Here is a 12,950-nt window from a genome sequence, read left to right on the forward strand (position 1 = left end):
GGCTTCTATCACCTGCACCTTTTTTCTCTTCCTTTCCATTAAGCTATGAAATGCTCCTCTTTTTAGAGAATAGAAGACCTGGACTTCTTCGATTCTTCCCAAGTTATGTTTATAGCATTTACTTTATGCTACTATATGCTACTATCTATTTTCTTTCTTATATTAAGTGTTGTTGTATGTGGAAAATAGAGGATGAGGATACCTCTGCACTAAATAGGATAGAAAATAGCCTACTTTAAATAAATTTTACAATCTCAGCTAGAAACATTGAAATATCATTTGAATACAAAATAATATACACTTTTTTTGGTAAAACCTATCTTTTAAAATAGGTTATTTAAACAAAAAATAAGATGTTATAATTGTGTAGTCTAATATTGTACAGACTTTTAGTTTATAATAAAATTTACATTAAAGAATATGTTATTAACTAAAACCAGTAAATTTTTACTTATTAGCTATTATTTATCTTATATAAAAGAATAGTTATTTTAGATTACTATGATTAATTGCATTAAACAAATATATATGTTCAATTTACCTTAAAAAATGAACTGTGTGAAATAGCCAACATCGTTCTTGAAAATTAAGAATGGAAACTACACAACTATTTAGTAAATACAAAGACCAAACACATCTTTGAATTAAGGAATGACTAGATAAAAGAGAATGTCAGAGGAATAAAAAGGGAGGAAGGAAAATAGAAAATGCATGGATAGAAAAGCATGTAAAGTGAGATAAGTTGGAAGCAGAGAAACAGAAACACACATACTTAATCATTACATAGAAGAAAAGACAGAAGACAGTGAATGATGCACACGAATGCACACACACACACACACACACACATACACACACATACACACACAGTGGGTTTAGCTCAGGGCCTGATGCACATTAGAAACTCAGCACATGCTTATTGAATGAGAGAATGAAAGAAATACAGTCAGAGAAAAAATAACATCATGAAATGAAAGGATCAATACTGTGACCTTTTATAATATGGTAACTGAAGACTTAAATCCTGATTTAAGTGATTTTGCAAATGCTCTCTAGGCATAGATGCCTTTCAGTATTTGAAATACAATCTGGGTTATATAAAAGATTGTGCTTGTTTAATTCTAGTCAAATGTTGACAATTTCTGCCATTAGAATAAGACATGTAATTTAAGACAAAATAATTTAGAACTTTTTAAAGAGTGTATAGCATGAAATAGTGTCTATAGTTAGACATGCTCAGGAATCCCTTTATGTCAATGTTTTGTTCTCTACTAATTATGGTTTTATTATTTTTACAGAAATACATTAAAATTACTATTGTGTCTCCCTGGAATATAAAATTATTGGTAAGGCAATTATTGGTAAGATCAACCTTGTCCAAAAAGTTATCATAAGAGTAAATGTCCAAACATTGAGATGTGGTAATATAAATAATGTTATAGCAACTTAGTTGAATTGTAAAGACTATGTAACCAATTACAAACATTCTTACAAAGAATTATGTTGTAACTATGTATGAGAATGAATATAAATCCACAAGGATTGGGAGAAAAAATAGAAAAATTAAATATGTAATTTATTAAAATGGTAATATTTGAGTTTTCTTGTTTTTATTTTAAACTATTTGTTCTATAAAAAGTAAAAATTTTTCCAAGATTATTCACACAATTTATTTTCTATGCATCAATTTTCCAAAGTTGACATTTGCTATATGGTGCATTCCTTTGAAAAACCCTGAAGTAAAATTATATATAAAATTAAATCTTTCAACTATGAAACTCACACTTTTTTGTTAGGTAAGTATTAATTCTATTATTTAGTATTTATGACATCTAACATTTACCTGCAAGTGCATTTTCCAAGGTCTATTTTCTCTAATGAATTTACGAAGAAGCCAAGGTGAGGCATTTTCAAACCCCATTCTCCTCAGATCATATTTTGGTTGTTTAAGGTTGTTGTGTGATGGAGGAGATGGATGATAGGTGCTTCAGAGGTGAAAAAAAAAAATTAACTTAAAACATCTCATCAATATTCCTTATGCAAATTGTAAAGCTGTGTATTTTGTCCTTCAGGTATTGGTAAGTAGTTAATCTAACCTCTCTGATCAGTTAAGGGCAGTGAGCTGGAGGCATTTTTTAAAAATGAATTTTTTTTCTCATGAAATACAATTGAATAAAATAGTGCTTACAATTATCCACATATGAAATTAGCATTACTTAAATATAAAACAGAAGATCTTTATGCTATTAAAAAAAAAGTGATAGTGACGATGTCAGTGATTTTAACAGACAGAATAGATGCCAGGTCCAAATGGAGCCTTGGAAATATATTTTAAAATCATTAACTTCTCCAGAACTGTCTTTAACTTGAGCAATTGTTAAGTAACTTCACCTTCATTTATCAGGGCCATCACCTTTCCTCTAGTTTTCTGCCTTTTAGATACATACTAGAATCTAAATTTTTTATTTTATGTAATTTATTAATTTATTTTTTATCTTTTAGATATTTACCTTTTATCTAATTATCTTTTAATAGCTCCAGAGATCACTGGATTCAATAAGAAATTGATTGCATCAGAGTCCCTCACAAACATATCTTTAAGATGAAGGAGAGGTAAGGAAGGTGCATTTCATTTTGTCTTATTGTTTAATTTTATTTATCTCTCTGACTAATTTTCATTCAATTTGAAAAATATACTTAGAGTTTTAACAAAAATGATATTTGATTTTAAATGTAAAATAAGTTAGGATGAGCCTGGTAAAATGGAAAGCTGCAGAAGACATAGAAAACCAAAAGGAAAATAAAAGTTAATATAAATTGAAGACAATTACTAAAAAATAAACATGTTTATCAATAGATTTTCTATCTTATATAGTCATGATGCAAAGGTTACTTGAGTATAGTTAAGTAGTATCCAGATCAGTGTACTCAATTTAATCTTGCAGATTATCAATCTAGTATACTTTATAGACTGAGAATTTAGGCTACTCTTCATTTTTGAGAATATTATCTTGGGTGTTACCTGAGCAAATATGGATGTATCAGAGGGAAAAAAAATAAGTAAAGTCGTATTAAATTCCTTAAGAATGTTAGTAATTCTACTTCAATGCCCACATATTTGAATTGAAGTTTCATTTCCTTAATTAAAATTTGAAAACATCATGAATTTTGAGAGAATTATCTTAGAATTCATATCCAAATTCTCCCTATCTAGTATGCAACTATTTGGCTATGTGCTCTAGGTTCACAGACTTCCGTTGTCTGTCCGCAATTATTCTTTGCTTTATTCTGTGGGGGTTTGTTTTTCTGTATTCTTATAATTAGTGGTCCTATTCAACAAAAAATAAATGATTTTTGTATTTTTATACTCTTGGGAGATTTTTTTAAATGATCGGGAAAAGTGATTTTTAACCATACGGGGGTTAGAATTTTACATATCTCTTTTCTGTCTTTAAAACTGAGTTTTTTTTTCTCTTTACTTGTCTGCCTTCTATTTGGCTATGGATATTTGAAAAGATAAGAAAGTTTACTTGGAGGATGACACTTCTAATTGGAACAGAAATAGAAATAGTCACTCTGGATGATATTGAATCTAGCAAGTGTTAAACAAAATATAACATTTTTCTTTGGAGAGTGCAACCTGACCTGTAATTGCAAGTCAGTTATTTAATAAGTGTTAGAAGTTTTTGTAACCTTGCTTCAGAAACATACCAGTGAAAGCATTTTTTAAAAATATAAACCAAGCCTTTAAAAGAATGCCCATTCTCTGAATGTTTTCTTTGAAAACTTAATGTTATAAGCTGCTTTCATTAATCTTTTGTTTCTGGAAAATAATATGCATTTTATAAGATATATATATGTATGTTGGTCAGCATTTCTTAGAATGTTGTCATAGTAGGTTTGGCATGGTTTTTATTTCTTACTTGTGGAGATTTTAAAATATCTATGCCTAAACTCGATCCTTAGAAAATTTTATTTAATACCTCTGGGCTGGAGCCCAAAGAACTTGTATTGTTAAAAAGCTCCACAAGAAACTGCACAGTTGGGTTTGTGAAACACTGATATGCAAAATGCCAATAGCCCAAACATTTGGGGACCATTTTGTATTACTTTTTTTTTTTTTTTTTTTTTTTTTTTTTTCCCGAGACAGAGTTTCGCTCTTGTTACCCAGGCTGGAGTGCAATGGCGCGATCTCGGCTCACCGCAACCTCCGCCTCCTGGGTTCAGGCAATTCTCCTGCCTCAGCCTCCTGAGTAGCTGGGATTACAGGCACGCACCACCATGCCCAGCTAATGTTTTGTATTTTTAGTAGAGACGGGGTTTCACCATGTTGACCAGGATGGTCTTGATCTCTTGACCTCGTGATCCACCCGCCTCGGCCTCCCAAAGTGCTGGGATTACAAGCGTGAGCCACCGCGCCCGGCCCTGTATTACTTTTATTTATTAAGTCAGTCATCATTTATTGCATGTGCATAGCTTTATGTAATTTTTATACGTATACATGTATATGTAACTAAAATTATACATTACTTTATATAACTTCAGGTATATTTATCTTGCTGATTATTTTCTGACCACAGTAGGGCATAATTCTAATGGCCACAACAAATTATCACAAAATTGGTGACTTAAGACATTTATTCTCTCACACTTCTGTGAGAGAGGTGTCTTCGGTATTACATAAGCAAATGTTTTGGAGGCCAGAAGTTTAAATTCAAGGTATTATCAGGGCCACACTTGCTTCAAAGGCTCTAACAGGAAATCTTCCTTCGATTCTGGTGGTGGTGCTTGATTTGTGGTTGTATAACTCCAATTTCTGCCTCAGTCTTTATTCGATATTTCCCCCTTGTGTGACTCGGTGTCTCAAATTTCCTATTCCTTTCTATTATAAAGACACCAGTCATTGGACTCAGAGCCTACCTTCAATTCAAAATAATTTTATCTTGAGATCCTTTATTTTTCATCAATCACTTGAGCAATCCAAGGCTTTTCAATGATTAACCAAAATCAGCAACCCATTTGCCTAAAAATATCTGACTTATAAATGATTTATTTATATTTCATCCAGTTTCTATTGCATAACCTAAATAATCAGCAGTATTTTTAAAATCCCTGTTTCTGTATAGGACCATGCAGAATGTGACATAAATTTTGCCAGTAAATAGTTGCAGGATTGATATCAAGTCATTAGATGATCTTTTTTCAAATTGCAGATACGGGGGAAATCAGATATTTATGAAAGAAGTAAACAATGGTCCTATAAAAATATAGGTTAAAAATAGACAAATCAATTTCATTTAGGAAGTAGTTATCGTATACGTCATCAGTAGATATGCTCATCATTTCCTTCCAGCAACACCATTTTAGAGATGATACCTCATTATCGATGTGGAAAATCACACCAGCAGAGAGAAGCTGAGCATTTCTGGGTCAATCAGATTATATATCTGCCTCAGTTTGAGCTGCTATAATGACATACCATAGACTGAGTGGATTAAACAACAAACATTCATTTCTCATGATTTTGGAGGCTAAAAGCCCAAGATAGTTGTCAGCATAGTTGGTTCCCTGGTGAAAGTGCTCTTTCCGGTTCTTGCTGTATGCTTACATGGAGAGAAATAGCTCTAGTCTAGTCCCTTAATCTCCTTATAAGGGCACCTATCTCAGCATGGGGTGCCACCCTTATGACCTCACCTAAGTCTAATTAACTCCCAAAGTCCCCACCTCCTAATACCATCACATTGGGCTTTAGGACTTCAGTATATGGATTTTGCGGGGCGGCAGGGGGGGACACAAAAGTCCACAGCAGTATCCAAGAAATTTGAAAGTAATCTCCAGGTACTGAATCAGTTCAATGGGGTTACGTACTGGGACAGGGAGATCATAGTGAGGTCAGGCCATATAAGATGACCTGTCAACACACGGTCACTTGAAAAGTAATGGGGAAGCAAAAAAAAAAAAAAAAAAAAAAAAAAGGGCTTTATCCAATACACTCTTGATGGGCACCTAGGTTGATTCTGTGTCTTTTCTATTGTGAATAAACATTGTAGAATATTCTGCAGCCAATAAAAGAACAAAACCATGTCCTTTGCAGCAACATGGATGCAGCTGGAGGCCATTATCCTAGTGCATTAATACAGGAACAGAAAACCAAATACCACCTTTTCTCACTTATAAGGGGAGCTAACCATCTTTACTCATAGACATAAAGATGGTAAAAATAGAAACCAAGGACCAGTAGAAGGGGTATGAAGAGAGGGAAGCAAAGGTTGGTAGGGTACTATGCTCAGTATTTGGGTGATGGGATCATTTGTGCCCCAAAGTTCAGCATGATGCAATATGCCCAGGTAACAAACCTGCACATGTATCCACTGAATCTAAAATAAAATTTGGAAAAAAAGAAACTTTTATTAATGAAGCTGGATTCACAGAGGCAAACACAAACCACAAACACAAACATATGCACAGCCATGCACACATGAGCAGGCATGAGATTTCATGTGATGCGAGAGAGAGTAGCTGCCTGAAGTGCATTAGTTCCAGTGAGATCTCACATAACCTACTGCAATTGAGACTTTTGAGATTTTTCATCTGTTTGTGTCCTCTCTAATTTCCTTGAGCAGTGGTTTGTAGTTCTCCTTGAAGAGGTCCTTTACATCCTTTGTTGGTTGTATTCCTAGGTATTTTATTCTCTTTGTAGCAATTGTGAATGGGAGTTTGCTCATGATTTGGCTCTCTGTTTGTCTGTTATTGGTGTATAGGAATGCTTGTGATTTCTGCATGTTGATTTTGTATCCTAAGACTTTGCTGAAGTTGCTTATCAGCTAAAAGAGATTTTGGGCTGAGACAATGAGGTCTTCTAAATATACAATCATGTCATCTTCAAATAGAGACAATTTGACTTCCTCCTTTCCTATTTGAATACCCTCTATTTCTTTTTCTTGCTTGATTGCTCTGGCTAGAACTTCCAATACTATATCAAATAGGAGTGATAAGAGAGAGCATCATTGTCTAGTGCCAGATTTCAAAGGGAATGCTTCCAGTTTTTTCCCATTCAGTATGATATTGGCTGTAAGTTTGTCATAAATAGCTTTTATTATTTTGGGATATGTTCCATCGATGCCTAGTTTATTCAGAGTTTTTAGCATAAAGGGCTGTTGAATTTTGTCGAAGACCTTCTCTGCATCTATTGAGATAATCATGTGGTTTTTGTCTTTGGTTCTATGTGATGGATTACATTTATAGATTTGTGTATGTTGAACCAGCCTTGCATCCCCAGGATAAAGCCTACTTGATCATGATGGATAAGCTTTTTGATGTGCTGTTGCAATCAGTTTGTCAGTATTTTATTGAAGATTTTTGCATCTATGTTCATCGTGGATGTTGGCCTGAAGTTTTCTTTTTTAGTTGTGTCTCTGTCAGGTTTTGGTATCAGGATGATGTTGGTCTCATAAAATGAGTTAGGGAGGATTCCCTCTTTTTGTATTGTTTGGAATAGTTTCAGAAGGAATGGTAGCAGCTCGCCTTTGTAAGTCTCGTAGAATTTGGCTGTGAACCCATCTGGACCCTGACTTTTTTTAGTTGGTAGGCTATTAATTTCTCCCTCAACTTCAGCCCTTGTTATTGGTCTAGTCAGCATTTCAGTGTCATTCTGGTTTAATCTTGGGAGGGTGCAAGTGTCCAGGAATTTGTCCATTTCTTCCAGATTTACTGATTTATGTGCATAGAGTTGTTTGCAGTAATCTCTGATGGTAGTATGTATTTCTGTGGAATCGGTGGTTACGTGCCCTTTATCATTTTTTTTTATTGTATCTATTCGATTCTTCTCTCTTTTCTTTTTTATTAGTCTGGCTAGCGTTCTATTTCATTGATCTTTTCAAAAAGCCAGCTCCTGGATTTATTGATTTTTTGAAGGGTTTTTTTGTGTCTCTATCTCCTTCAGTTCTGCTCTGATCTTAGTTATTTTGTGTCTTCTGCTAGCTTTTGAGTTTTTTTGATCTTGCCCCTCTAAGTCTTTCAATATTGATGATAGGGTGTTGATTTTTGATCTTTCCTTGTTTTTCATATGGGCATTTATTGCTATAAATTTCTCTCTAGGCACTGCTTTAAATGTGTCCCAGATATTCTGGTACATTGTATCTTTGTTCTCATCAAGATTTTCTTAGATCCTTACCCCAACTCTGCTTTAAGCTTGTTTCTGTTCAGCAACCAAACTATTCTCAAGGCCAACTTTGATAACCAAAGTACAAACTCTCAGGAGTTTGAAATAGATGAAAATAACCATTTAAAATTGAAAAACATAATTAATATCAAGAAAAAATGGGTTTAATACCTTGACATTACCAAGGTTACTTGAAGTTAATGGTGAATATCGTTACCAGTAGTAAGTCCTGCTGGCTGCATTAAAAGATACAAGTCCTATACAAAGCATACAATTGGAAGCAAATAGATGCTCATTTATAAAGTAATTGAAAGAGGCTTGCTCACGAGGAAGCTGAACACTTCTGCACACATTTTCTCAGTGTGGTTGCTTTTCCAAACATTATTCACAAATAGTAAAATGTTAATTTCTGTTCTGTTTATATGAAATAATCACAGCTCCTTTCTTATAATAAAGAAATAAAATACAATACAAGCATAATAGTAAGTGCCATTTATTACTGGAAGCTGACTGAGTGCCAGGTCCTGAAAGTGTACTATGTCATCAACACTCCAAAGTACTCTCTGATCAGTATTACTTCTGCTCACACTTACCAGATGAAGAAATAAATTAAGGGATTTAAATATTAACCTATGGACAAAGGTAAGGTGTCATAGAGCTAGGATATCAACCTGGGACTGAGTAATTGCAAATCCTGCACTTCACTGCCTCACCAATATCATTGTACTTTAATAGCAATTCACATCAATATCCTTCTGGGATTTTACTGAAATTACATTCAGGAATAAAAATGAAAACACTCTTCAACTAGCCCTATGTTTCAAATACTCAGAGTAAATCTGGGAAACACAGAGTTAGAAGAGGCTATAGAAAATATCAGCTCCCACTTCACATCTCTTTCATGGGAATAATCAAAAGAAGGATATGACTTAATCTTATGTTTAATTGTTAATAACAATTCATAGTGGTTTTTGTAGATAAAATTGCTGCTATTAGTTTAAGTGTTATGCCATCTCATAGACTAAAAGCTCTCTAATAAACATGTGGAAACAGCTCTGTAAGTTCTTGGTTTAAACTTGCTATGAAACCTTGAGTACACCTAATAATTTTTGTGGGTCCCCGTTGTTTGGGTGTAAAACAAGGATAATTAATTTTACTAACCTTACTTATGTTTTGTGAAGATTAATGAGTTAATCACATCTACAACACATTCTGTAATTCTTCGATGACAAGGACAAGAAAAATGTTCAGTATGATATTGAGACCAGGAAAGAAGGCTGTATTCATCATGCACAGTGACCAATGAATGGGTTTCCATGGGGGTTAGGATTAAGTTCTTTCTTTTTAAGTATTACAGATGGGAGTCAACTCCACATAATGACCAGAGCCTGCAGAATGGGTAAGTGTCTGGAAGGGGATATATTTATCATTATGAGTAACAAACCACACTGCAGAGGGCTCAGATTCTAACCTGGCCTCTGTCACTTACTAGCAACCTAACACCAGACAAGTTGCTTTACCTTTCTGAGCCTTGGATTCTATAGCAGTAAAATAAGAAATAATAAGAACATCTATTTCACATGATACTTATTTTGTATCCATTCATTATATACCATATATCAGTTACTGTTGGGTGCTTGAGACACAAAGAGGGACAGAAAAAGTCCTTTTCCTAAAGAAACTTACATTCCAAAGAAGAAAACAGACAATACATATTGAAAAATAAGCAAATGATATATTTTCAGGAAATAATAAAGACTACAAGAGAATTAAGGCAAGATAAGGGGATGGAAGAATGATGTGGAGAACAGAGAACTTACATATGATCATAGTGGCCTGAATGATACAAAGAGGATCCATATGTGGACCTGATGGTGGAGCATTTCAGACAGAGGAGACATTATGGGAAAGGCTCTGAGGCAGGCAGGAACTTGGCATGTTTGTGGAAAAGCAAATGACTAGTGTGGTCAAAGCTGTGTGTGAGGGGGGAATTCTGGAAGCTGAAGGTATAGTGGTATCTAAGAGCCTTATTGCTTAGAGCCTTCTGCTTCTCAAAAATACTTCCTCTTTTCTTACAAGTGTTGTGAGAAGCCCTTCATAGGTTTTAGCAAAGGAATGAAGGTTTATCAAGATCTGTCTGGTTGCTGAGTTGAGAATAGATACAAGAGAACAAGAATGGAAACAGAGAGACCTGTACTGAATTGCTGTAGTGATTCAGATGATATATGAGAGTGAGTTAGACTGGGGAGCAGTTAGAAGAGGTAAAAGGTAATTTTAAGACATGGAGTGTATTTTGAAGGTTGAGTAGACAGTTTGTTCCAAGGGATTATAAAGAGTGGAGCGAAAGAAAGAGAGAAATCAAATATGGTGCTTAGGGTTTTTGTCTTGAGCCTAGGAGGTAACAACAGCTTAAAATAAATACATGTAGAAGTTTATCAATGTTAAAAGAAATAAGAAGCTGTGCTAAATTCTCAAAATAAGGCAAGCATGTGAAAAGAAGACCCATGTTGGTAAAAATGCAAGTACTGGAGTGCTTGGGGGATCATACAAAGCAACTTGAATTCTTCCAAACACATACATACACCGTAGCAATCATTTGTTAGAATGGATTAAGGGATGGAGATGCTAATCATGTAACATGCAAAACACTTCAGCCATATAAACTTCCTCATACCTTCTACTCTGAATTGTTAAATTGAAGTTGAGACTTCAAAACAAATAAAAGAACATATTTGTAAAGATTAGATAGGGAAAAAATTGAATAACAAAGTAAGTTCCAGATCTCAACTAATAACCTGGTTTATAAAATATCATTTATTCTATAGCTAGTAGATGTCATATTGACATCTGCTAACAGGGAGAATGCATTCAGATATCTGTAGTCTTTAAGTCTAGTCCATAAGACCTTATGTGAATTTATATATGTACATATATACATATATCATCTACATATTATATATGCATATATTTATGTATATAATATATGAATGAGTACATATATAATTTATATGAATGAAAAGGACAGCACATGTCTTGGAGATATAAAATATATTTATATATATATGTGCATAAAATCATGTATCTGTAGTTTTTGAGGCCTAGTTCAAAAGACCATACATGATGTTTTATATATGTATCATATATATGAATGAATGAGTGTATATATATAACATATAACATATGTGTATGTATATATATAACATATGACATATTTATATGTGTGTGTGCATATATATTTACATATATATATATGAATGGAAGGGCCAGCAAATCACAAACAGTAGAGTTGGATTTAGTCACAGACTTACAAAGGAATTAATATAGTGAACAAATGCATATTTACAATGTAATCAGAAAACAAATTCCCACACTGAAAATAAACAAAGAAACAGAGGGACAAGAAAGACACACACACACACACACACACACACACACACAAATGACAGAAGGGAAGAAGGGAGAGTGAGAGGGAGGAAGGAAGGAAGGGAGAGAGGGAGGAAAACACAATATTGGTTTATAAACACGAAAATGATTTTTAATAGATAAGAGTGCTAGTCTCTCTCTTTACATAAAATCATCTGAAACATACTCTTCTGCTTTTGAGATAGCATGATAATCAGGGAAGATAGTTTAGCAGGAAAAATATTAAGAGAAACTAAGAGTAGTACATAAAATGAAGAAGGACCATATCCACTGAGAGCTGGCTTCTGACTCAAAAAATTTCCCACATTGTACAGGTGAGTCAGAACTATAAATGTAATAGTTCAGTAAATTCCAGGACAATTAGAATATGAAAATTATACACAGACATGGAAGTAGATGGTGAACAGCAATCCTGCAACACATGCAAGCAGCTGAACAGATAAAGATCTTGCTAGAGTGTGAGAATGTTTGCTTAAAGTATGAACATCCAAGAGTTCTTCCTCAATATGACCATTGTCATATGTACCTTGACAAATGATTTACTAATCTCTTAGGATTTGATATGCCATTGTAGATAAAGATATTTACAGATAATTAACATCTTTTATGGAAATAATTTCCCTTCTAGTACTTGTGAGTGATAACAATATTTGTAAATAACAATAATTAAATATTGAAAGTGATTTTTTTTCCCTGAAAACTTAGGACTAAAATTCTATGAATTTTCTTTTATGATAGAAAAGTGTTCTGCATATTATAAATTAAATATTGAGGTTACATGGTAGATAACAATCACAAATTCTGCCTCCCATCTTGGTTTTTGATTTCTGCTTTAAGAATACAGAATTAGTGAACATTCTGGAGTGAGTGACATGGGATTGATACTTTAGAATATCATTAAAAATGCTTTATATATTGTATACACTATTAGAAACTTTGCTATTTATTTTTATTAAAAAATTCTTTCATCAGTTATTTCTGAGAGCCAATATGTCTATTACATTTTTTCATTTGGGTGAAGGACCCCTATAGTCTACTGATGGTCCATTCTTCCAATATAGTGATTCTTATAAATGGAAATGGAAGTTTAGTATTTGCAAAAGATGTAAAACATATTATTGCTTTTTTTTGTTGTTGTTGTTGAGACAGAGTTTCGCTCTTGTTACCCAGGCTGGAGTGCAATGGCGCGATCTCGGCTCACTGCAACCTCCGCCTCCTGGGTTCAGGCAATTCTCCTGCCTCAGCCTCCTGAGTAGCTGGGATTACAGGCATGCGCCACCGTGCCCAGCTAATTTTTTTTTGTATTTTTAGTAGAGACGAGGTTTCACCATGTTGACCAGGATGGTCTCGATCTCTTGACCTCGTG

At 33.8% G+C, this 12,950-nt stretch overlaps 1 long non-coding RNA gene across 1 annotated transcript in view; it reads left to right on the forward strand.

Moving 5' to 3' along the window:
• Positions 1 to 12,950, forward strand: part of LOC105729993 (uncharacterized) — a 662,720-nt gene that overhangs the window by 621,327 nt on the left and 28,443 nt on the right. Inside the window, exons 10-11 of the long non-coding RNA XR_010342619.1 lie at positions 1,299 to 1,346; positions 2,536 to 2,613. This is a non-coding gene — a long non-coding RNA (uncharacterized LOC105729993). The remainder of the gene's footprint in view (positions 1 to 1,298; positions 1,347 to 2,535; positions 2,614 to 12,950) is intronic.

Source organism: Aotus nancymaae, unplaced genomic scaffold (genome assembly GCF_030222135.1).
Source record: "Aotus nancymaae isolate 86718 unplaced genomic scaffold, 86718_ANA_hifiasm-v0.15.2.pri h1tg000014l, whole genome shotgun sequence".
Lineage (NCBI taxonomy): Eukaryota > Metazoa > Chordata > Mammalia > Primates > Aotidae > Aotus > Aotus nancymaae.